This window comes from Marmota marmota, unplaced genomic scaffold (assembly GCF_001458135.2).
Source record: "Marmota marmota marmota unplaced genomic scaffold, marMar, whole genome shotgun sequence".
NCBI classification, from domain to species: Eukaryota; Metazoa; Chordata; class Mammalia; order Rodentia; family Sciuridae; genus Marmota; species Marmota marmota.
Genome location: NW_026000076.1, coordinates 3,470,396 through 3,498,245, shown reverse-complemented (window position 1 = coordinate 3,498,245; position 27,850 = coordinate 3,470,396). Strand labels below are relative to the sequence as shown.

At 35.2% G+C, this 27,850-nt stretch overlaps 1 long non-coding RNA gene across 1 annotated transcript; it reads left to right on the top strand.

Moving 5' to 3' along the window:
• Positions 1 to 27,850, top strand: LOC125620138. Its single transcript, XR_007351723.1, has 2 exons — positions 1 to 51; positions 27,737 to 27,850. It is a non-coding gene; the product is annotated as an uncharacterized LOC125620138 (long non-coding RNA).

Here is a 27,850-nt window from a genome sequence, read left to right as displayed (position 1 = left end):
GTAGAGGATAGGAAAGGTAGCAGAATACAACAGTTACTAATAGGGCATTATGTAAAAATGTGGATGTGTAACCGATGTGATTCTGCAATCTGTATTTGGGGTAAAATTGGGAGTTCATAACCAACTTGAATCTAATGTATGAAATATGATATGTCAATAGCTTTATAATGTTTTGAACAACCAATAAAAAAAATAAATTAAAAAAAAAATGCTGAAAGAGCCGGTATGGCTCTTTCCCCTGCTTTCTCTTATTTATCAGTTTTACTCTTACAATCATTTGCCATGGTGATATCCTCCCCCAAAAGATTACCAATTTTCTCCTTTTTAACTCACAAAAGTTTGTAGGCAATTTTGCATGAAGCAAAAGGGAGCAAAATTATCATGATTAAAAGTTGTGTGTGATTGGACATTTTGCCCTGAACTTTCATTGATCTAGATTTTTCACATTTTTTCTCATTTTTTCCTTTATTGTGTAATTGAAAAATGAAATCACTTAACATGAATACTTAACACATAATTTTCTTATATTTTATGAAATATATATGTCTACATGTGTATAAATTGACTTATTGTCAAATTATCACAATACAATTTCTTTTTGCTTGCGAATTTTTCAGATGTGATAATTATAGTGTCTAAATTCTATTGTTGAAAATATTTGGGAATAATGGGTGCAGCCATTCATCTACACATGCATTAATCAACATATATCTCATTGTTATCACCAATAAAATGGAAAGTACAACAATTTAAAGATAATCACTAATTATCCTTCAGGTAGTTGCAGCTTTCTCTTCTACCAAACCAAGGTCAAAGTTTATTTTTTTACTGCTCATGCATTTCCACAGCCAGAATCTGATTTGAGCATAAATTTACCCAAAGAAAATATTATGATTCATGCCTATTAGGATAATAATCACAAACTTTCCCTGAGCAGACTTTGCATACAGGAGGTATTTAATAAGTGCAAAGAGATAGCAAAGCATCCAGCTATAGAGCGGAGACATTTTAACTTCAGAAAATTATTTTATGTGATTTCTTTGCCCAGATAGTTTCAGACCAGCACATTGTGAGTGAATCCATGCCCAATCCCTTCATTTCTCAGGTGCAGTGATAACTGAAAATGGAATGGCTGGATTATATACACAGACTCAATTACTGCAGTGTCTACACTAAAGCACAGGCATTCTTTTCTGAGATGTACACATTCTACTCTTCCTGTAGCTGCCACATTCTATGTCAGAATATCTAATTTTGTCACCTATAAAAGTTAATAGAGTGCTCAATAAATATGCACCAATTTGCACACATCTTCTTAGACTACAATTAGATCCCAAGGCATAGTTAGAGCAGTGATTCACAAACTTTAATGCACATAAGGATAAACTAGTTTGATTGAAAAATGCCCCTTGGCCCCACCCAGGCACAAACTAGGACTGATGACAGAAATTCTGATTCAATTGATCTGCAGCCACCTGAAAATTCTCCTTTTAGTAAGGCATTTCCGGATAATTCTGATGTAGCTTGCCTCTGGATGATGTTTTCTGAGACACTATTTTAGAATTGACATGCTACAGATGGCTTTGTCCTTTCAAAGCATTTTTTTATATTTATATTTGATTCTATGTACCTATGTATATATAACAAACATAAACAGATCCCTATATAATGGAAATAGGAGAGGGCTCTGGAGTCAAAAGATATTAACAAATTACCTTTACCCAAGAGGTCATGTGGTACCTGCAAGCCTAAACAACTATATACTTTTTTTTTTAATGAAAGATGATTCACTCTACACTGGGGATTTCTAAAGTACTGATACTGTTTTTGGAAAGTAGACAACCAGAGTCAGTTCTTACCAAATACTGACTGTATTGGCTTTGCTTTCCTTCAGGGACAAGCACTCCACTACCCTACTCTTTGCTTGGGGATGGGCAATAATCTCATTTGTGATTTAATAAAAACTGCCCTCAGTTCAAAGCTTTAGAGGATGTAATCATGCATTTCACTTGATTCACTCATTAGTTTTTCACTTGAGAGCCTCAGGTTTTGTAATTCTCAAGGCAAAAGAGCTGTTTTTCTTTCTTTCTGCATCTCTGCATCCCCACCCCCAACCCAGAAAGCTTGGAGGTTTATCAACCTAGTCTGACTCAAAAGGCATATTTCCTGAGATTATCCTCTGGCTCCGATACACCCCTAACCCTTCCTCCCCTTCTCCCACCCCCCACCCTCAATATTCTCTTCATTTCCTCCACTGTCCTCAAACAGAAGCTATATTTATCTGAAGAAGAAAGAAAGAAAGATAAAAACAAAAGTCTGTAAATTCAATGATGTTCTCTTTCTCACAGTCACTAGGTTTTCACTAGATGGAGCCTAGTACCTTTGTGGACATTTCATTCTTTTTATCATGAGTAGAGATTTGCACATGTCTGGCCTTGAGATGTGAAATACCAGTGAGCTTCCACAGGTCTTGCTGGGCAGAGGAAGCAAAACTCCCACTGAAAAAGCCTTCTTCACAGGTGCAATCCAGATGAAAATTATTTTTAAATAAATCCAAGAGGAATTCAAAATGATGTTGCAGGGAAATGCTATTAATTAGTGACATTTTCTCTTTTATTCTGATTTTATAACACTGATGTTAAATTCAGATTCTTCACTAGAAGCTGTTTTACTACATGATTTCTATATCCAGAGGTAGCAGTGAAATGAGAAAGGAAGAGAGAAATACAACTTCTAAACAATAGTTTTATTTATTTATTTATTTGGTACTAGGGATTGGAATGGGTTTGGGGGGCGCTCTAAAACTGATCTGCACTCTTAACATTTTTTTTTAAATGTTGAGCTAGAGTTCCTGTAAGTTGCTCATGCGGGCCTTGAACTTGATATCCTACTACCTTCCCTTAGACTCCTGAGTTTCTGGAATTACAGGCATTCCCCACCAGGCCTGGCTTTAAACAACAGTGTTTTAAATATGAGGTGAACACACAAAAGTAGTACACAACTTTAGAAGACCAGCTGTTTTCTTTCTGATCATCAAGGTTTTGCATCTCAGAGAGAAAGGACTCAGAGAGAAAGGATACAGGATTTCCCACAGCAGTCACACACAGTGAGAACTAACTCCAAGGTGCTCCACATCTGTGGGGTATTTCAATATGGTGCTTGTTCACGGGTATCCAGTTTTTGACAGCCTATCTTCATTGGTCTTTTGGTCTCTACAAAAAGTACCCGAATCCAAGCATTTTCTAGGAGCCAGATAGTCATCTAGTAGCAATTAATAATGCTACTTAAACTAGTTTCCAGGGAGAAGTCCAGCATCACATTGTACTTTGCTAAAACCTACGTCTTTAGTTAAATGGTTACTCTTACACATGGATGTAACCATTCTCAAAGCACTATTCTGTAATTCTCAGGTAGTACTCAAAACAATTTAGTGAGGAAGTCATTAACATTCATCTTAAAGGTCTGAAGGAACAAAGGTTCAGAGAAGTTAAGTGATTTGTATGAGATTAAGAAATAAATTTATGACCATAAATTGGTTTCATAAATGAAACCATAAATTGGTCCACTGACATCCAGTCTAAAACTTTTCATAGCATAAGCAACAAGCAAGGAAAGGGTAGAGAGGAGGGAGAAGAATAAGTACAGAAATTGTGCTAGCATGGGAATAAGCAAGAGAACGTTGTAAGAGTCAAAATTGAAGGTCTGTCTCCCAACTTTGCAAATGTATATATGAAGTTTTATTTGAATATTGATATAACCTAAAATTGCAAAGTGGACTTTCAAGTTCTAAGGTGATGCTCTGTTCCCAGAGATCCACAGCACATATGGTATCCAAAGTTGCATTTTTGACATCTCTCCTTTGGTTCCAAACAACAAAATGGAGAAAAACTTTTACTAGGTTTTGGGAACCCCTGATCCTGAACTTCCTACAATAGCACTCACTGAACGTGGAAAATCCATAGAGGTTGTGTTGGAAAAACTGGAGTCAGCTCTGATTTTTAGAAGTCTTTTCCAGGAGTCTTACTTCCTGAATCATGTAGGTGAATAGATTTTTTTTTTTTCTTGTTTGCTGCACTGGGGATGGAATCCAGGGTTCCACACATGCTAAAAAAAGCACTCTGCCACTGAGGAACATTCCCTAACCCATTTTATTTTATTTTGAGACAGTGGCTAGCTGTAGTCTCGAACTTGTGATCCTCCTTCCTCAGCCCCCTAAGATGCTGGGATTATAGAAGAGACTTTTAAACTCTTTTCAGTGTATCATAAACCTCTCCACAAATATAGAAGACTTCTTTGCTCTGCTTCCTACTACATGCAGAAAAACAAGGACAATGAAGACCTTAGGAAGGTTGGAACAGCAGAGTGGCAGCTAGTGGTGCTGAGGCTGGGCTGGATAGGCAAGGGCATGGAACCCAGCTATCCACTGGCTTCTAGAAAAATGATATTCATGACCACAGACATGCAATGTTGCAAATATTCTCCCCCTATGTTTGCCTAAAGGCTGTGAGTCAGAAAGCAATACCATACTATAAACAAACATCATCATTGATCAGCTCTTTAACAAAGAATTCAATTTGATTCAGGAAGGTGAATTACAAATGTTCCTTACTCTACTGCTATTGAGCTCCAACCCATTCTTTCCTTTGCCACTGACCCTCACCTCTGCCCAGAGTCTCTTCTCCCAGATAGCCCTTTGACTAATTGCATCGTCTCCATCAAGCCTTTTTAAAAAGCTCTTTCCTTGTCAGTACAGTCTACTTGACCATCCTATTTAAATTTGCAATTCCTACTTGGCTAACTCCTCTCTCGCTCCTCTTTGCCTTCATCTGCTTTTCTTTTGTCCACAGTTCTAACCTTCTATGTGTACTCTAATATACTGTGTGTACTTGCTTTTTAAATGTTGTTCTTAATATAGGTATCTCCCTAGGAAATAATATAAATAAGAACAGGAATTATGGTCTTTTATTGTTCATTGTTGCATTCTAAGTACCATAAGTTCTTAATAAATATTTTGTTGAATGAATCAATTAGTGAATGAATTTGCAATCATATAAAAATAAAATAGTTGAAAGATAGGACTGCCTGTATATGATACAAAACAACAATTGATATTTATAGTAACAATAATCCTAAAACAAATGAATGTTTAATAGGTCTTTAAAGGGATACTTTTTAAATATAATTAACATTTTTAAATTGATATTTTAATATGTCTGAAAAAATAACTTGTATATTGAGCATATGTTTTGACGATGATATGAATCTATAAACACACATCAAAAATGCAATTCAGTAGAACATGAATTAAAATTGAAGACCAAAAGCACTGCATATCTGTGTTCTATCAATTTATAATTACCTGCGCATACCTTTCTTAGTAGCTTCTTTCATTTTATATCCTTCCTGCCTTCCCTCTTCTATCCTTCTATGCTAATTCATTTTAAAAAAAGGTATAATTTGTTTATACAAATACATTGCATTCAATAATACTATAGATCATTAGCTCAATGTATCAATTAATAAACAAATGATTGCCAAAAAATAGTTTGAATAGTCAGGAAAGATAAGAGAGAAAATCATTGCATGGAAAGTTTGGTCTTATAGCCCTGATTTCACTAAGAGAGATCATCAGAAAATCAGGTTAAGTTACCTACAATGGAAGCATAATATATTCACATTGTACATTGGCTAAAAGCAAATACAATTCTAATCTTTGTGGATCCTCTAGCAAGATACATGGTCTATTCATTATATGTTTAAATATTTAAATGTTAACATCAATCTGGCATTTTAAGGAAATTAAGACTTTTACTTTGATAAAACACTTTCAAAACGATGAAAGTGAAAAATTTTAGATGCTATGTCTATCTGTATCTATCAATCTACATTTAAGTGTAATAAGAATTACTTAATATTGCAAATTATTCCTGAGCTACTAGATGCAAGAGTTGTGAATTTTCTCCTAATTCATGCATTTCTCTAGAACTATAAATTGAAACACAAAAAGAAGAATATGGACTCGTGGTCCAACTGGAAAATGCTGTTTTATTGTGCCAAATTCTACTGCCTATGTTTAAGACTTACAAATCCTACTCTCAGAGTAATATGTACTAAACCCTGAATGATAATGGCATCTAATGTTTCTTAGCAAATTAAAGTTTTTTTGTGTGCTGGAATATGCAGGACCTGCTAAAGGTCAGGACACAGAGCTCAAGTCACTCTTGACAGTTTTAAAGACCACGCACGGTTCCTTAAAGATCTTAAAGGTACCAGTATCTCAGGAGAGGAAAATATCTCAAATGAAAGAGATTTGTACCTTAAGTATTTTTAAACTTTTACTTTATTTCTCAGTATGGTGGATTAAATTCAGGGATGTTTTATCATGAGCTGTATCCCCAACTTATTTCTATTTTTAATTTGGAGATAGGGCTCTCCAAATTGCCTAAGTTGGCCTCAAACTTATAATCCTCTTGCCTCAGCCTCCGAAGAAGCTGGAATTACAGATCTGTGTGTAACTTTTATTTTTAAGATTTATTATTAACTATTAATTTATTATTAACCTTTATTTTTAAAATTTATATTTTATTGTATATATTTAAGGCATAAAACATGATGTTTTGATATACATATACATAGTGAAATGAATACTATAATGAAGCAAAGTAACACATCCATCATCTCATAGTTATCTCTTGTGTGTCCATATGTGTATGTGTGGTGAAATAAAATCCAATCTCTGAAATTTTTCAATATACAATAAAAAAACACTATTATTGTATTCCTGTTGTACAATAGATGTTTACCATTATTCATCCTACATAATTTCAAAATTGCACATATTAACTTGCATCTCCCTATATCTTAAGTCTTTAAAAGAATAGCCAAGGGAGTGGGGATATAGCTCAGTTGGTAGATTGCTCGCCTTGCACGTACAAGGCCCTGAGTTTAATCCCCAGCACCAGAAAAAAAAAAAAAAAGAATAGAATAGCCAAGTTATATAACCTAGTGATTCATATATTTATTTAATCATTGAGTTGGCCTTGGAGATTCAGAGCATATCTGAAGTAGGTGCCTAGAAATCTGTGGCTTTAAGTGTGTTCAGAGATCATTCTGATAAACCTCTGAGGCAGTGGTGTTAAACAGCCTCCATAATATTTGATACTACAAATTCAATAGTTACTGTGAGGTCTAGGGATATAGCTCAGTGGTACAGCACTTGTTCATCATGTGGAAACCCTGGGTTTAATATCCAGCAGTGCAAACAAGCAAACAAATCAACCAAAAAGTTACTTTGATATGGCCATTATTTTTCTCATTTAGAAATTCAAAGTAATAATACTTCTTAAAACAGTAGGAGCTTTAAGTAAATTTCACAAGAGTGTACAATAAAGAGGAGGCCTTCCATATAAGTTAATTGAATTCATGTGTCTGGAGTGTCTGAATCTGATTAGATTTTAAGGATATGGATTATTTATGATTCACCTTTTCTTCCAGTGATTGATGAAAATTGCTTTTAGATACTTGTTTACATCTCTTGCTTATGGAAAAAAATTTCTTTCTTTGAAAAATTAGAATAAAGCATAAAGATTTCGTTGTGGAAAATCTTTTGTATGAATTTCTGTTGTTAAATTACTGTTTAATTCTAACTACGCACATCATAACCTTTTACATGCATATAACTTCATAATTTAATCTGAATTTGATATGTTTAGTAAAATACTTTATTATATATCTCATAGATAATTATTATATAAACTTTAGATTGTGCAGATAAACTAAAAGAGGGAAGGAGATATCACGAATAATCTCATGCTTCAGTAATTATCACTGAAACATTTGGACAAATCATTCTATATGTGTAAATATATATCCATTTCTTTGTGTATATATTTATTTAGTATACATATTTATTTATTTATTTATTTGGTACTGGGGATTGAAACCAAGGGCACTTAACCACTGAACCACATCCCCACCCCTTTTTAAATAATTTTATTTAGAGACAGGTCCTCTCTAAGTTGCTCAGGGCTTCACTAAATTGCTGAGGCTGGCCTTGAACCTAAGATCCTCCTGCCTCAGCTTCCTGATCCACTGGGATTACAAGCATGCACCACCACACCCTGGTGCATATTTATTTTTAAAGATATTATACATGAATATTTTTGGAAAATGATTTCTACCAAATGGTTCCTTGGGTGATCTTTCTATGTATATATGTGTATGCAGTCTACATGATTGTTTATAGCTATAGAAGTTCCAACATGTATTCAGCTAATACCAACTGTTGGACATCAGAGTCTTTTTTTTTTTAAAAAAAAAAAAGCAATGCTAGTTGAGCATATGTATATATGCTCATTTAAGTTTGTGTCCAATTATTTTCTTAAGTTCAACAGCAAGAGAAATTGATGTCACAACTGTCCAGTTACCTTCAAAAAAGGGTGTGCTTATTTAGGTTAAAAACATATGACCACCAATGAGAGCTGTCTCTTTTTTTCAGTCTGAAAAGCAATAAACGCTGCGTCTTTGTTTGAATTTACATTCCTTTAGTCATCAGCCAAGCAATATTTTTCTTATCAATCATTCTTGTATTTTTCTTTTGGTGAATTAACTCATTTCTCTTGTCCATTAAAATTTTGTTGTCCATTGTTTCCTTTTTGATTTCTAAGATAGTTTTATAGGTTAAAATGTAGAACCTTAATGATGAGTAGCAAACTATTGGTAGAATGTAAGGATCCAAGCAATATGTGAAAACCCAAGGACTTTTTCTTTAGTTCATTTGCTCTTTAAATAATCCATCTTTTGTTCTCTTGGTCACACAGACCTTTTGAAGATCTTCTCCTCCTCAGCAGGAGTCATCTCTGCTTCCCATATGGTTGGTTGGTTTTCTCTGGATAGCGCCTGCATTGCACACTGAAGTCGAGGCTAAAATGAGCTCCTTGTTGAACAGTTCATAGGCAAAAGCTTAGATGATAGGAAAATGAGACTTAAAATGAAAATCTTGTTCCTGGAGGCAAATCTGCTTCTGATTTCACATGCCAAAACTGAGGCCACTGGTCATTGCTGACACATCGGTTAGTCTGAGTTGGTTAAGGAAGAGCCACATCTCCTGGGTGGCAGGCAAAGAGCTGTTTGGTAGCACTTCATGATTTGGCCAGAGAAATCTGACGGGACCAATTTCTCAAGAGTAATCCAATCTGACACAGATTCTAAGATTAAATTTCAAGATAAGAAAGTTTAAATTGGCTTTAAACTAGATAATATTTCTAATCCAATAGATATTAATAGAATGTCATTGGAACTTTGTCTTGTATTCTTGTTCCATTATTTACTGTTCATTCTAATTCAAGTGTATTAATTAATCTTGCTGAGTCTGAGTTTCCTCATTTATAATATGGGAATAATAACATTTAACTGATATGGCATGTTGTAATATTACATTAGCTTATGTATTTAAAATACTTAAAACCATGCCTATATTAGACTTTTTTTTTTTCAATAAATAGGTGCTGTCTCCATGAATTTTAGGATCTAATATGAACTTAGATGACAATGTCTTTAGAGCTTTCTCTGCTGTCTTTAGTGGTGATAGTAGATCAGGGTATTTATCAAAACTTCTTGAGTATTCCTTCTGTCACCTGTGCATACAAGAATCTGTGTGTGGCTTTGTTATAGAAAATATACTAGTATCTCAAATAGCCCCATAGCTAGACTAGGGACAAAGGTAAACAGGAAACTCTTGCTATTTATTCCCTAGAAGTGCTCTGCCACATTTAATTTGTCATGAATAAGTGAAGTTCGTGACATCTTGTTTCATCACTTGAACAGACAAAGGATTTTCAAGAAGATTCTTTCACCTTAAATCAATACTATATTTTTTCTTCTGAACATTCTGCTGAAACATATACAAGACAAATCATGAAGCTGAAATAAGATTAATCTGCAGAGGGCATTCAGACAATTTTTAAAGGCATACACTTACAAGTTTAAAGTAGTATAACAGGTTGGATTAATTTTGTTGTAAAATAATACAGATTAGTATTTGAAGTGAATGATTCTAATAAAATATGTCACTGAAGTTTGTAGCTATGACTATGTAGAAATTGGAAAACTCCACTTTATTTATTTTGCTGTGATTTAGTGTAGCCACTGCTCCAGCTTCCCTACTCTTCTACATTTGGCCTTTCCATAGCTTATTCATCTTATGGTGGTTCTGCTGATTCAGTAGCACCCTCAGCAGTCCTTGCTGTCAGTCACTGACACGTCTGTTGAAAAGCTGAGTTGGTAGAAGATAAAAAAGCTTCTCTAGATTGTTAGATCTAACTGCAGTGTGGGGGTGGGGACTGGAATCAATTAGAATATGTGCGCCCAGCAAGATGGAAATAAGGTGCTTAAAATGTGGCATGAAAAGAGAAAATCTTAAGGAGCATTAGAGATGATGTATGATGTTTTAAAAAGATGAAAATAAAATAGAAGAAAGTGAAGATAAAGACAGGAACAAAAAACAGGAAAGAGGTAATCTTACAGGCAATTTTATAAAATAGCAGGGGGATTTGGGGGGGAGATTTGGAGGGTGGCAACTACATTTACAAGGCCTTTTGTTCCTATGTAAAAATAAAGCCATTGGAATACTTTGTCAAATCAAAATAGCCCCAAAAGGTTGTAACCCCTTTGATCAATAGAAAACTAGTTTTCCATAAAACAGGTTTTCTATTGATTGGTGACATCATTTTCATTAGTGAACAGGCCGGATGCTAGCAATGCGCATTAGCATGCACTCACAACAGTTTTTATTTCCTGGTGGACACTCTTGGCCCCTGGGTAAAAATGGAACCATGAAATCTCTCATTCTCCTTTCCCTCAATAAGTCCCAAAGACAGTTGTCTCAGACTCTTGTTAGTGCTTAAGAGTGCATGTTAGTAATTATAGTATAAATAAAACTTGTTTCCAATTTGCCCAAGGATAATTCACACTTAGGTGTAATAATAATCCGTGTCCTGTATCTCCAGCTTTCAACTCAGAAGGTGTGAATAATTTTACAATAATTCACTGGATGGCATGTCGGAGCTCAATGTAAAATAATCTTTCACATAATGAAGTCTGTGTTTGTGTTTGCTTAAGCCTCTTGGTAATTGGTGCCATATAGGAAAAGAATTATAATTGATAATATGGACATTTGGTTAAATAACAATTTTTAGTGGTTTCTGTAAAAAAACTATAAAATAAAAAATCTGACATTTGCCATCTATTTAAACATAATGCACACTAATGTAGAAATTTCTTTGCGGCATCACTCAGGTGGTAGAAGTGTGGAGTGAAAAGAAAAATTAAAAAGTGTATTATATAGACTTTGATGTATTCATGGTCAGATGCAGCGTGCTTTGCTTTTAAATAGCAATTTATAACATGTTGTACGTTCCTTCCTAAACTGAAAAGTTTCCCTGCTTTGGGATTATTTTAGATGGAGTGAACTAGTTGCCAAAATCTCTCGCTAAGGAGCTTGGCCTCAAATACTACTGAACATATTGCATGGAGCCAGTGCATAAATTTGGCAGAAAATATTTATTTGAAAATTAAATAATATATTTTATTTACCAAACACATTCATTATTTGTAAACAATTGGAAAATAGCTCCTAAGTAGTTTTTTAATAAAACATTAGATCCCAAATATACTGTGCAATGCTACAGTATCTCTCTAAAGCTTACATCGACATTCTTATACCTGTTGCTCATTCCATCTCCAATATTTTCATTTTTAATCCTGAGGAAATACAAGTGAAATAGTTCCCAAAGTGAAGAGTCTCCATATTTTTTATCGGATAGTTATTTCTGTGTTTTAGTTTAGTCTTTTGGTGACAGAAAATTTTTCACTATGAATTTGATCTAGACCCTATGAAAGAAAACTTCCATGTAAATTCAAATGGAGTGACCTAGTTAGGAGCAGCTGGTCACCACTCCAGAGAGTTTAGGATAAAGGCAGAAGGAGAAATGGATTTACTACGAATTTAGTAAGCATAAGTTGTATACTTCCTCAAATGAATGAATTACTTTCAATGCAATCTAAGATTGCTTTAGAATACTACCAAAGTATTACATTATCATAAAGTGTAAAATTGGCAAAATGTTTTTGGTATCATTTTTCATAAAGAGGGTTTCCTAAATTGTATAAATTAAAAGCCTTGCCAGAACTCTATCTACTCAGAGGAAGAAGGCAGATTTTCATTTCTGTGTCAAAGAAGATAGTTTGCTCATACCTATATAAATTTCTAGGGGAATTAAACACACACACACACACACACACACACGCAATCTTAATCTTCCATTTTGAATCTTTAGTTCCCTTTTTTATTTTCTGTTTTCAAATGATTATTTTTGACTTAATGGAATAATCGCTATTGTTTATATCTTAGTAACAGCCACATACTTGAGTACAATGAACTGAGAAATAGCATTAATGATGAACTTGTCCTAAAGTTAACATGTTTTTAGCTATTTGTGCATGATACTAGTATGTGTAAATAATTCAGGAAATTTATGTATCTCTATTGGGGGTTAATAATCAACTTTTTTTTTTTACTGCTAGGAATGTATGATCAAGGAAGCAGGAAGATTCTGAATTACTGAATAAAGTCCAAGTACTTTCATTACGGGTCCATTGCTTCTTGCTTGGACCTTCTTTGCATGCATTAGTGGTATTGACTACAATACCTACCTGACGTGGCTACCTGACAGTGCTGAAGCATTTTATACCTTTATTATTTTACCCTTTTTTCCCTCAATTCCTTTTGCTTTCTTCTTTTCCTAGTATTCTTCTATTCATCATTGGAGATTTGCCTTCTTAATTTGATTTCTTCAACCTCCAGGATAGACTTAACAACTGTGGTCCTTCTGTCATGTGCATTACCAATATCTCTGCCAGGATTTTTTAAAACTCCTTAAGGACAGGCCCCAGGATATTATTCATCAATCTCAGCTGGAACAGAACCAGGCACTTTAACACCTGCATTCTGGATAAAATCACTTGGATAAAGGTGTTCCTAAAACAAAATCTGTTCTTTCTTCCTCTTTCTGTTTGTTTCTGACTTCAAAAGCTAGGGTGTGAAGCCTTCAGTGCCTAGAAAAAAGTGTGAAGTGATTCTTAATAACTTTTAGGGATTCTCTGCCCAGTTTCAGTTCAGAGAGTTATCTGTCTTTAGTATTGACTAGATGGTGTTTGGAGAGCTTATCATCATCACCCAAATAACTGAATTAGAATGGCTGATGATGAAGGCCGGTGTTATAAAGGCTCTGACTTCACTTTTCTTGTATTTGACTGCGACAGCTTTCAGTGTCATGGCTCCCTTGTTCCCCTTCTGCTCTACCTCTGAGCAAGTTGGAAAGAAGCCCAGGCGTTCCCTCTTTTGTCACTGGCAGGAGATTCAAATGTGTGTGAACCTTTAGCCTGACTCTCCCCTTAACATCATGAAGACTCCAAGCCACCCTCTTTTTCTTGCTCTGTCAAGATGTTTTTCAAACTGCTTTTGAGCCACCCTGCACTCCATAGAGAGCCTCAATGGGTGAGACATGAACCTTTTCAAATCCTCTCCATGTGTTGAAAGGCTTTCAGTCCCCAGTCCAAACCAGACTTGAAGTAGGAGTCCACCCTGACTCTGTGGGGATGTCTATACAACAGCATCCCTGTAGGTTATGAGGAATTCCAGGGGCAAAGGCCCTGGGAACCGACATCCACGCATTTCACATAGCGCACCCCCGCCCTACCATACTTTTCATTTCCTTCTTTTATGTTTCTGTTGAACAGGGTAATAAGGTTGTATGCCCTGGTGGTATGATTCAAAATAATGACACGGAATATAGCAAGGTCCTATCATCAAGCAGACTGCATAGTTGACTATGTGCTCTTGGACTAAATCCTGAGGTCCTGTTGCAACTTCCAGTTATGGCTGCTGACTGTTTTTCATTGTCATCTTTATTTCCAGAAGTGGAAATTCAAGTGTGCTTGAATTTATTAGTTCCATAAGATAATATGGTTTTTTGGTAAAGTACTAGCATTCAGGTATTTTTATAGTAAAGCAAATAATCAAAAAAATCACTCCTTTTCCATTCTTATGTTTTCAAAGGAGAGGAAAATACACTTTGAATACTGTTAGTGTTTAAAATATATTTTTGCTGAGATTATTTTTTTCCTAAGCTAAAACTCTTGATCTCGTCTTCAGTTGCTTGGATTTGATTCCTTTGTATATCAATCGAATGTAAATCTTACGCTAAGCTCTATCATATATGTACTACTTGTACTACTTTATTAATTTTCTTACTTGAAATTGAATTAATTTTCTTACTTGAATTGTGACATGGATTTTTAAGAGTGATATTAACTAGTGACCACACTAGTCGTCACATGTCTTCTTTCCATCTCACTTTTTGAGAGATAAGAATCTACAGTGGGCTTCTCAGTAACACTTAAGAGAGCAATCTTATAACTATAAATGATTCTTGAAACTAGAATTAACATCTTCATAAGGTCAAAGAATTCAGATAATCTGAAAGAACAAAAATGTAGTCAGGAATCTGAATTTGGCAGCCCCAAATCTGTGAACAACTGAGCAAGTGTGTGCCTAATCAGAAGACAGCTATATTAGGTATGAGCTCCAATCAAGACTTTATATACAGGAATTGCTCTGAGTTTTCCAAGTAGAAAATTATAAGCCAGCAGCAGAGAGCAGTATGGAGCCATTTTTAAAACCAGAAAGGAGAGTCAAAGAGCCCAGAAAGGGCTGGGGGAAGGGAAAGAAAAGGTCTATATGCTGTCCAAGGTCTTGATTACATTTTCTCTTTATATATGCTTTTTATATAGATAGAGAGAGAGAGAGAGCAGGACCATGGTTTGGATAAAAATTCATATATATCTATATCTATATCTATATATATATATATATATATATATTTTTTTTTCCTCAGACCTGTTTAGAAAGAGTGCCTGTAGGGCTAGGTTGTGTCTGCTGTGGTGCAATTCTAGGCAGTACATATGAATCTGCCTTAAATATGCAGCCTGGATATCCCAGTTTCACATCCTTAGACAAGCTTATAGATAGAGTGCACCTACACCTTGATTTTCTCTAATACTTTTGCTTCAATTCCCCTTGGTAACTCTTTGAGTTAGAAGATGTTATTATATTGTTGATCTCAGTTTGGTTGAATTTCTATCCAATTTAAATCAGGATCAAATGCAGTGTTTGAAGAGTAAGCAGAGAATGTGAACACAGAAAGCACTCTCTCTGGTCCTGTCATATTGTTGGTAGATGAATGTGCCCTCATCTAATTAAATGTTCTTTTATATATAAACAGAAACATCTATTTATGCCAGTGCCCTGGCGATCTCTAAATGACACAGTCTGCCCCTCTCGTTTCTCCACCATCATCATGAAATGCCAGCCTTTGAGTTACTTTAGCCTTGGGCATCCAATATAGGTGATCTTTTTAAAAAGTCAGGCTTTTCTTTCCTTTTTTTCAAAGTCTGTCTGGATGATTGTGTTTGTGGGTGTGTGAGGACAGGAAGGGTTAGTGTCAAAAGAAATGGGACTCTGAGAAACCAGATTAAGCATTTTTTTTTTTTTTAATAAAAGAACCCTCTTGCCAGGTGCTCTGTTTACTGCTCTCCTTGATTGCTGGGCATTGTTTGGTAAGGGATGGGTCAGGAGAGTTTCTAGGCTTGTCTTTTCCACGGCAGAATCTTAAGTATCTAATAGCCAGAAAGTCTCAGCAATGTGAGTGAATTAAAAGGTTATGCCACTCCTTAAGGCCACCTTCTGACCATGCGAGCACAGGACAGCTTTTCCAACAAGTGAAATTTTAGAACAAAAACAGATCATCTCCTAAGGCACATCTTCCTAGATTTTAGAAAAAGATGCCACAGCATTTTCTATCAAGAAGGTTAAACTCATAGGATTATATGAAAACACTCATTTTAGCCCTGCTAACCTGTAAAGATTTCATTTTGCTTCATTTATCTTCTCTCTTACCCTATGCTAAACCATCCCTGGCTTCGATGAAAGAATCATGTCTCCATTCATTTCCTATCTTGCTGAATTGCCTTCACATTTCCTATCATCTGCACATAATCCTATTCTCTCCATTATTGTCTTAATACCAAGAACAGCACAAGATAATGGATAGGCAGTGTAATAACAGCGTGGCCTGTAGGAGCCCCTCGAGGGAAATATCTTTGATGCTGGTGGAATATTAATGCATCCTAGGTCCCTGATCTTCCTCTTTCAGTTCATCTTCTGTTTTCTAAACTACATAATGACTTTCATATACATGACAAAAGCATTAGAACAGAAAAAGCCTCACTGATGAGCAGCAGGGCTGTGTGATATTAAGGAGTCCTATTCTTACTTCTTTGTACAATTTTTGACCACCATCTGAGACTGTATGTGCAGGTAATTTCTGATTTGAATAGATAGTAGTGTAAAAAAGCATAATCATATTGTGTTAATGCAAATGCCCATCAAAAGCACTGCATGAAAATAAATTAAGATATAATTCTTCAATAATGCATTTGTCCATAGGATGATTTTGGACAGATTAAAAACAAACACCTCAGTATCACTTAGACAAGGGAGTGGGTTGCTTCCAGGGAGGCCAATCATGAGCAGATTATGAATGGGACAGTAAATCAAAGCTGCCTACATTAAACCTTGTAGATTAGGTTACAGTTACAATTTGTTGTACATAATTTTTCAATAAAAGGAAATGATTTTTTTCTGAGCATAAATACTACAACCTTGGAAAATATATTACCAAATAATAAAGAATGTTGGGGAGAAATTACTTGGTAGCACAATGGATAGAGCCTTTGATTGCTTTGGATAAGATGAGCATCCTCAAAAACCTGAAAGAAATCTAAGTATTGAAACTCCACCTTCTTTCCTTTTTCCTATTTTGTTTTTCTTTTCCCTTTTGTGCCAGTGGTCATTGTATTATCTACAAAAATGTTTACTGGTAAGCTGAGATGGTTATAAAAAGATGTGAATCCAAGTTATCTTGAAAAAGGATAAATAGAAAATGCTCCAGACATATCCTGGTGCCTTCAAAAGGCAGATCACAAGGTTTGTATTTCCATATGAAGAAAACTTAGAAAGTTGCTTGTGAAGGCTTTTGAAAAATGATTTTCCTTCTACTTAAATGACATAATAATGACTAATATCTGAATTTCTTTCTTTTGAACACACTATTTTTGGTAATTCTGTAAAAGGCAACTGAGTAGAGTTGCAAATTTTTAATGTTGTTTTTTTTTTCTATTTGTTTTTGTTTGCTTTTTTGTTTGTTTGTTGTCAGGAAAGATTTATTAAGTGTTGTTCTGTCCCAGGTGTTAGGGAACTAGTTAAAAAACTATCAACACAAATTTTGGTGGTGCTTGTTGTTTTGTTTTTTTTTTTTTTTTCTTTTAGGCTGTTTAATTGTCTAATACTCAAATGTACAAAAGCTATGTTCATTTATTTATTGGACAGGAAATATATTACATTACAGGAACTGTGTTAGCCACAGTGAAGGGCGTCAACTCATGCAAGATGAGGTTCCTGCTGTACACCTGTAGTAATACATAAAATGTTTACATTAGAGGAGCAAGTAAAATTCTGGGAGGTCCAGAGGAAAGGAGACTTGAGGAATCAGTGGCAAAGTCATGTTCCTGGAATAAGTGACATTAGAAAGATCTGTAGCATTTAAAACAAAGACAAAATTAGGGAAATGTGGAAGAAGGATTAGGCGAAAAAAAGCAACACAAATTAAAACATTAAATTCATGTTTCAGAAATTGATCTAATGTAAAAGGAAGGAGAAGATAGTGAGAGATGTGGTTGTTTGATGCTAGCAAGTAAAACATTAAAGATCTGGTATATTTTCATTCAGTAAAAGGAAATCACTGAAGGATTGGTCCACTAAAGTGGGATTAGCAGATGATTAATCTAGCAGTGTGTAGTTTACAGAAAATAAATAGCCAGTTAGGAGGTCATCAGAACAACGCAGGGAAGAATCCTAAAACACTCAAGCTCTGTGATCTAATGGAAGAATTATGCGCAATGATGCCAGAACACAAGTGATCAAATTAATTCTTCACTATTTCATAATAAAAAAGTATTAAATACAAAGGAAAAGGTCAACCAGGACTTTAGGAAAATGGCATTAAAAATAATAATTCTGGAATTTCTGTGTGAGCTGCTCTTGAAAGCATGAAATCCAACATTGGAATGGTTGGGTTTTGAGCCCACAGAGAGCACTCTGGCATATTTTCTCATCAGTAGGTTGTAAATCTCTTGGCAAAAGGGAGAGATTTTTCTTGTTTCTTTTCCCAAGAGTGCTGGTTCTTAGAAAAGTTGTGTCCTAATTCAGTTCAAAACATGGCTTGGTGGCCTTGAAAGGGGCACTATCTCCAGGGATTCCACCAGAGTTAATCTAAAATCCTCAGCTCAAGTGGAAAACTAGTGCCTCTGTTAACCTCTCACAGAGCTCTCTGACTGTTGTAACTTCATGTAAAAATAGTGTAGCGACTGTTATTTAGTACATTTAGGAGTTTGAAAGCTGTTTACAATCAAGTGGGATGGTGAGGCTTCTTCAAAACCAGCCTGAAAGTGAAAAATTATTTAACATGCAACTTCATGTAACTGAACTCTATAAACTTGAGTTCATTGCTTTAAAAGCCATTAGGGACAATGTAACTGCATTCAATTGATATTTTTTCCCTTTACAAGTCCTGCATTGGGACCTAGATGGATATCATCTGTAATGTTGAGTGGCAAGGGAACTAAGTGCTTGAGACTGTGTGTGACATTTTCCACCTGGCTTCATGGCAGAATGTTCAAAAATTTTTTATTTTCAACGCTGAATGCTTTCTTTTTTACATATGGTTGGTGTCCTCCACTTGTACAGTGTCACAGTGACACGGACTGGCCACCCCTCTTGAGCTGAAAGGACATCCCGCCTTTGCCCCTCCTTTTCTTTTTCTTTCTCCCTCCCACCTGAGCCTGGGGAAGTAAGGCATGGCCCAGATCTTGATGCCTGTGAGAAAGCTCAATCTTTATTTTTCCCTCCCTCTCTCTTCCTTTTGAAGGCAATGTCCTGTCTCCCTTCACAGAGCAGCAGGCTTTGGAGATAGAAGTCGAGGGCTTGTGTATTAATCCTCAGTTCTCACAGTGATCCTCTGGAGCAGATAATTCTACCCTTACCCTCATTTTGAAGATGAGCTGTCTGAGGTAAGTAGAGGTAACTTTAGGTGCCTAAGGTTGACATTCTTAAGTGGCTTCACCTACATGACCACAATAGCCACAACAAAGCACTAGCTCCACAAACTGAACCAATGCATGTATTTCATAAGCCATTGTAAGGGCATGGCCTATAGTTTGAAAAATAGTGCTAGAATACATCCAGAGTGAGGGGACAGAGGTGACTAGTGAGGTCATCTGAATTCACATTGGGAGAAGAACTAAAGGAACTGGTAGGATTTACTCAGAGGTGATTTGCAACTGTCTTCAAATATTTGAAAGATTTTGTAGGGGAAGAGGTGTGAAAGAAGATGTTTAGACTTCTTTTTTACAACTCAGCAGTTGGGACCAATTCTATAGTCAGGAAAATGGCAATGAATTAAAAAAAAAAAAGAATTAAAAACCAAAGAATTTTCCCACCAGAAAGCATGTCTTAAAAGGACAATGAGTTCATTCATGAGGTAGCAAATTCTCCTTTCATTCAATCAGTAATTATTGAACATCCAACCAAATGTAAGGGACTTTTCTAGGATATAATCATGAATGAACAAAGCATGTGAACACTATGCCCTCATGGAGTCTCTGTTTAGTTGAATGAGGCAAATTAATAGAACTAGGTATGTGTGTATAATGTAACATAAGCACGGATATGTTCATAATATTGCTACACTGTGGTAGGTGCTCTAAAGAAAGGTAAACAGAGGTGGTAGTGATTCAGGGAGGGTACTAATTTATAGAGTTTAATAAAAACTTGTTGAGATGGTGATATTTGAAAAGAATCTTTAAAAAAAATGAGGGCCAGAGTCTTATGTTATTACAGAGGAGAGTATTGCAGGATATTAGAATAGAAAGTGCAAAACCTTTAAGGCAGATGGGCCCCCCAGAGTGCAGGAAGAAGTGGCACAGGATATTTCTGCTCTGTTCACTGATGATTATATCTTAGAAAAGTCCCTTACATGTGGTCCGATGCTCAGTAATTACTGACTGGTGAAAGGAGAACCTGCTCCCTCATGAATGAACTCCTGTTCTTTAATGACTTAGGTTTAATGATTAGAAAATTCTTTATTTTATTAACTGGAATAATCAAGAAGGAAAGCTGTTGGTGAAGTTAGAGAGGTTGGTGGGCAGGGCATGGTAGATTATGGAGAACTTTCTAGGTGAGGATTTAGAATTACCCAAGTTGAAAGGGATGGAGTTTGAGACCAGGAATGACTAAATATAACTTTTTTATTTATTTTTTCCAAGCAGCTTTTAAAGCAATTTTTATTATAATAAATATGTTTTTAAAATGTCAGTATTTGTTTTTAGTAGTTTTTTAAATTTATTTTTTTAAATTTATAAGTGACAGAAGAATGCATTAATTCTTTTTTTAATATTTATTTTTTAGTTGTAGTTGGACACAATATCTTTATTTTATTTTATGTGGTGCTGAGAATTGAACCCAGTGCCTTGCACATGCTAAGTGAGCACTCTCCTGCTGAGCCAAAATCCCAGCCCCAGCAGTAATTCTTATTACACATATAAAGCATAATTTTTCATATCTATTGTTGCATACAAAGTATATTCATACCAATTAGTGTGTTCATACATGTACTTTGGATAATAATGTCCATTACATTATAATAATAATGTCTCATTCTACCATCATTTCTAACCCCATGCTGTCTCCTTTCTCTTCCCACCCCTCTGCCCTATCGAGGGTTTGTCTATTCCTCCCATGTTCCCTCTCCCTATCCCACTATGAATCAGCCTCCTTATATCAAAGAAAACATTCAGCATTTGTTATTTTGGGATTGGCTAACTTCACTTAGCATTATCTTCTCCAACTCCATCCATTTACCTGCAAATGCCATGATTTTATTCTCTTTTACTGCTGAGTAATATTCCATTGTGTATATATGACACGTTTTTTAATCCATTCATCTATTAAATGACTAAATATAACTTTTAAAAAAATCACTCTAGTAGTCGTATAGAAAATTGTGGAAGCAGAACATTATCATACCACTAGAGGTGTGGAAAATTGCCTTGGATCCTCACTTATGTTGTATGTGATCAAAGAGATCCACCACCTCACAGTTCACAAACTAGAAGAGGGTTCTTGGTGGTCTCTTCTGACTTTGGAATCCTATGTGTCACTTTTACATTTCAAATTTTCTTCAGTGCTAAAAGGTCTGAAATCTCTAATGATGTTGGGGAAATAAATGTAGGCTTAATGGTAGCTAAGCAAAAGAAAGACTCTTAAAGACAGATTTTGCACATTATAATCTGATATCTACAAATGGACGAAAATTGGACTTGAAATGATTGTTTGCTAATAGGTAACTCAAATGCAGCCAAGTCTATGGAAGCATTTAGCTCCGTCTATTTATTTACTATGAGTTCAAAGCCAGTCTTAGCAATTTAGCAAGGCGCTAAGTAACTCTGTAAGATTCTTTCTCTAAATAAAATACAAAAATGGACCGAGGATGAGGCTCAGTGGTTGATAGTCCTTGAATTCAATCCCTGGTACCTTTCCCCACAAAAAAATTAAAAAATAGAAAAAGGAAAAAAGCTAAACTCTTCTGAGACTCTGTTTCTTAAAAGTATAATTTAACTGAACTGAAAATATTTTTAGAATTTTTAGTAAAGATATCAAATATCAATTATTTTATGTAAATATTTGGTCAATTCTGAATTTTAGTTTAATTCAAGTTCTTTTCTTTAAATTCTACAGTAGGATATATAAATATCTCTATCTAATTCTAGGTAGTCAAAAATATATATATATATATATATAACATGATCATAAAAGTTGTTTATAAATATTTACAGTTTTATGATTTTAATTATTTTCATGTTTATTTCATCTTCAGATCCATGCTACTCATTAGCTATTATATGTTAGCTATGGTTCTATAGATAATAGTACTCTCAGTTTTAAAAGAGATTTTAAACATTGCATCTTAAAATTATTTAAAATTTTTTTGCATTCTTTAGTTTCCATTATGACTTTGTGAGTTCCTTAAGATCAAGAGCCACATCTATTGCCTTCCCAGAAATACAGAATATGTTTACTATGCCACATTTTTTACAATATAGTTTCTTGGTTGTGATTTCTAGGAATTAGCAATAAATACCTGTAGAAGAAGGAAAGTGCAGATGGATTAGTAGGCAGGGAAAATCTCCCAGGCCAGAGAAGTTCATTGTAATGGATAGTTGTTTGCTTATTATACTAGTTATATACATTCATTTGGACCTTTAAAGATCAATGGAAAAATTAATTAATTCTCTCTCTGTGTGTTTATAAAATGTTAGACAAAACAAAAAAGGAGCATGACACTTTTTTCCCCTATAAAAACTTACACACAAGTTGGAGAAACATCTCAGCCCATGGAAGATGTAAATGCCACTTTACTACAGTGGAGGAGGGAGAAGCCAGAATGAGCATGAATTATGTAAAGACTGATAATTCCTTCAAGATTTCTTTTCAGGAAGGAAAGGTCTCGGGGTTAAGTACAGGATTTCTTAAGACTGGAAATATCCAAGCATTTTGAAAATAGGAGGAATAAGATAGGGAGATGCTGGAAAAGAAAATGAATATGGGAGTAAAAGGGTCCCAGAGGTGGAAAGTGGTTGGGCCTCTGTGACATCTTGCAGGAAAAGAGGCCTATGTTTTTATCTGGGCAGAGAAAGTAGGTGACTAAGAAAAACATACATCTCACTTTGCCAGAATAAATATCGTTCCCTGCCCATGGTAAACAGTTAATGTGAACCTATGACTCCATAATATATGAAACTGCTCATTTCTTTATCATGCGTAAACTTCTTGATTTGGTGGCAAAACAATCCCATACTGCTCCTATGTATTCTTACATAATTTTTTTTGTAAAATACAGGTGAATATGCAACTTTTTAGTGTAGCATAATCTTTTTGCAATATTTGTAAAGAGACAGAACCTTTATTTACTGAACTTCAAAAATAAGTGTAGCCTCTGTAAGACAGCTTCAACACAGCTAAATGTGATTTGGTTGATGCAAATGAGATGAGAGAGAACAGATTCACCAGTTAAGAACTAGTTTCCACTCATATTTTGCCTTCATCATTTTTTCCCCTCCTTAATGAATCCACAGAACCCCTGCTGCACTCAGGCAGCCTTTTAAAAATACCAGATGTTTCTGATGACCCTAGTAAACTCCTTAGAACTTTCAATATGTTTTGCAATTAGCTATTTCTGCAAACTTGAAGTTCATTGATACCATATCTAGCTGATGCCTCCTGAACTGATATCACAATCATCAGAACACAGCCCATCCCCAAGGAAGAACTTTAAAAGAATAAGATGATGGAATCCTTTTATCAGGCCCAAGAAAGAAGCTGATTATGGAATACACTTTTTTTTCCTCCTAATATATACATAACACTGCTGAAATTGATGAGAGCACATGATGTTATGCCAGCTAAATAAATTGGAACCTGGTTTTGAATGTTCGCTACTTTACCCAGGCTGTCTTAAAATGACTTTTTGCTATTTCGGTAGGTAGGTCACACATTAACTCATTTTACTTTCAGATGCATAAAAAATTATGCATGAACAAATCTTCTAGGTTATAGATAATGTAACATAACAATTGGAAGATAGTATATTTTAAACTGATAATGAAAATCTTTATTTTCAAACAAGCTCTTCAACCATCTCATTTCACACTGCTGATAGAGGACCATTCAAAACCAGAGCATATTCAAGTTATATGAATAAGCTTTTTCTTTGCCTCCAATATTTTTCCTGTGACTCTTCAGTCCATCAAGAAGTATCTTTACATATCTAGTTTATCACCCAACTCTGTGCTAGACAATGGGAAATGTATCCAGGGCACTTAAAATCCAGCTGAGAAGAATACTAAATAATTCAAAATGGTATGTACATAGCTAAGTAGTTGGTGAATGACATAAAAATCATGAATTTTCTAGAATTTAACAGTTTTATATTCTTCTCCAGTACTAGGGAAGAGAGAAGAAACTAAAGTTCCAAGAGCCAGAATGACCTCTCTTAAGTCACATCTAATTAGGGGTGGCTGCAGAACTGGAGTCTACTGATTTTAACACTTTGTAGATTGTTTCTCTTTCAAATTCAAAGAAAAGAATTATAAGTTAGCTGAATTAGCTGGAAATAGATATGTAAAGGATCTGAGAGCAGAAATCAAGTACTTGTATTGAACAGTACAAACTAGAAATGACATTTTATTCAAGTGTTTTCCAAGTATCTATATTGTAAGGTATTGACAACTAATGTATTTATCATATGTATTGTATTCATAACTGATGCCTTTGTAGATTTTTACCCAAATATGTAAGAACATATATAATAAATCAGCTCTGTGGTTTTAAAGTTTTTTTTCACTTATCATCTTACAAATTTTCTTGTGTTTTCATTTCTCTTAACTTTTTGAAGACTAATCTTTTGTACCAGTTATCTATGTGCTAAGGAAATTTGTTCTCGTTTTTTTTGTCCTTTTGATTCTATGTGGCATATTTAACTTTGGAGAGATCAGATAGTTCTAATAATATCCTTTTGATATCTGATGCTCGGTTTCAAATTCTTAGATAGGAATATAAATATCTAAAACCATTTTAACTCAAAACTATTTGAATATAAAATTCTCTCCATTGACAAGCTAACAACCTCATATTGATACATGTTTAACATATATTCATATATTAAATTTAGCAACTACCTTCAAGTACGAAACACTTTTTAATACATGTTCTTTATCCTTTTCTAGCCTGAATTCTGAGTCAAGACTGACAAATTTACTTTAAATCATATCTGTCAAGTTGGGATTCATTTAGCATAATACATTTATATTTGAATTTATTATCATCTGCTTTGTCAAGATATTCTAAAAGACATTCCTTGTTTGGTCCTTCATGTTCAATTTCATACCATGTTATTTCAAATAATATATAAATTTTGATATATTCATGACCAAAACATTTATTGTTTATAAGATTTTTGTGAGAATTTTCTCATGTAATGTTTTATAGACTCATGACTTCATTTACATTGCTCCAGAAATAGTTCCTTAAGAATTAGCTAATATGCCGATATCTATTTAACTTAATGATTTCAGCTTTTCTTCAGCAAAATGCAGAACTACTATTGGGAGGACATGTCTGTTCTTCATGGGTGTTGTACACGACCAGCTGTTACTCATACAGCTCGAGGGGACCTTCATTGGTAGTGCATTGGACTTGGCCTTAGTCCTAAACCACTTTTCTAAAACCATTTGATGTCTTTATTCCACCGGCTTCTTAAATTATGATTAAAATTACCACTTAAGACATTGCTTTCCTTCTCACACTTTTATTTCCCTAACTATGTCTTAAATTCTCCCTTGAAAACCCTATCCAATTTAATTATGGCTTATTCCCTAAAACTTAAGCCTGGGATGTGACTGTGGTATTCCTTTAGTGTTTCTGAGTGAGGTACTGGGATTGCTCTTTCCTTTCATGTATTTTTGCTTTCCTTACACAGAGGGGAAAACATTCAGTCATGGCAAATATTATAGGTTTGTTATGGCTTGGATATGAGGTGTCCCCTAAAAGCTCCTATGCTAATTCAGGAATGATCAGTGGTGAAATGACAAAATTATGAGCCCTGTAATCTAATCAGCCCATTCTACTTTGAATAGACTGAGTGGTAACTGTAAGCAGGTGGGGCATGGCTGGAAGAGAGGGGCCATTGGGGCATGCCTTGGAAGGGTACATACATCTTCACAGCAGGCCTTTCCCCCTTCTTTCTGCTTCCTGGCTGTCATGTCCTGAGAAGCTTCCCTCTGCTAGATCTTTCTGCCATGATGTGCTTCCTCACCTTGGGCCCAGAGCAATGGAGTCAGCTGAACATGAACTGAACCTCTGAAACTGTGAGCCAAAATGAACTTGTAACCTCTAAGTTACTCATGTTAGTAATTTTGATCCCAGCGATGTGAAACTGACAAACACAGGGTATACCCTAATTATACTTTGGGAGAAAGTTGGCATTTGGAGCCAGTGTTTTCCAGTTGTAGGTCTTGGTTGAGTTCTCTGAGTATCACGACATTTTCTACTTCTTCTATCCTATGGTTTTGGTCTTAAATGTCCTTGTGTATTGAAGGCTTAGTCCCCAGCCTGTAGCACTGTGGGTGGTTGAGAACCATTTAAGAAGTGGAGCCTCAATGGGAGGAAGCTAGGTCTCTGGGAATGGGCCATTGAAGGGGAAGTCTTGGAGGAGTTGGTCACTGGGGTCATGTGTCCGGATGTGCCCTTTAGATGCATGGGATATGGAGGAGTCATCTCCTTCCTGTCTCTAGTTGTTTTCCGGTCAACTTGAGGTGAGCAGCTTCCTCTGCCACACATTCCCCACCATGATGGACTGCCTCATCACAGGCTCAAAGCAACTGAGTCAAGCAATGGTGGACAGACTCCTCCAAAAGTGTGGTTTAAAATAAACCTTTTCTCCGTTAAAACTGATTACCTTAGATACTTTGTCACCTTAATGGGAAGTTGACTAACACATTATGTCATCTCCAGCAAAGTACCTGATAAATAAGCAATATGATTGCTTGGTGACTATAAATGTCCTTATTTGTGAACACACAATGCAAAAGGGAAAAAAAAATCTTTTCACAGATTGTTCTGATGGTATTTAGTAGAGGTAGCTAAAAACAAGAGGTTGCTCAAATGCCAAAATAAGCACAACAATATTAAAGCAGCTAAAAAGAGTCCAACTAAAGAACATACTCATGGCCACGATATCGATATCTGCTTTTGTTGTTCCCAGATATTGCACATCTGCATTACTACTCTTAAGCCCCTCATGGGAGTATTTATATTCAGTTTGTAAAATTTACATGATAAAACAACCCTTTGTCATGATAGTCAAATTTTTAAAATGATCCAGTGAGTCATGTTGTAGTGTCATGATCACAAATTCCCTTATTTTATGGAGTTTCTTTCAGTGACTCAGATTCTATCAAATTATATGGGAAGGCAACAGTGTTAATAAAACTAACTAAATAAACACTTAAATCTGTGCCTTGATTGAATATTTTCATTTTTTTTTCTAGAGGGGGAAAAAAATAAAAGTCAAGCCAAAATATTGCTGTCTAGAAATAGCCACTAAAATTCAGTGTTTCATTAACATTTGGAAAGGAGACAGGAATTCTAAAATGTTTCAGGCAGGCAAAAGGGGGAAGCCGTTTTCTCTAAAGCTAAACATTGTGTGCTGCAAACTTCTGTTCCGCACCCCAGCTCTCATCTCTCTGTTTGGTGTCCTGCTGTTTGAGCTTCGGATCCTCTTGTAAACACTCACTTGTGTGTTCTGCCCTCAAACACTTCGAATCTCAAATCTCCTTACCATTCTCTTCTGGCTCAAATACTGCAGGCTAAGTTTTCTCCTGTTTTCTCCATAATGCCTTCTTAGAAATGGACATTATTGTATTCTGATACAACAGTCACTAACAGGGCATTATGTAAAAATGTGGATGTGTAACTGAAGTGATTCTGCAATCTGTATTTGGGGTAAAATTGGGAGTTCATAACCCACTTGAATCTGATGCATGAAATATGATATGTCAA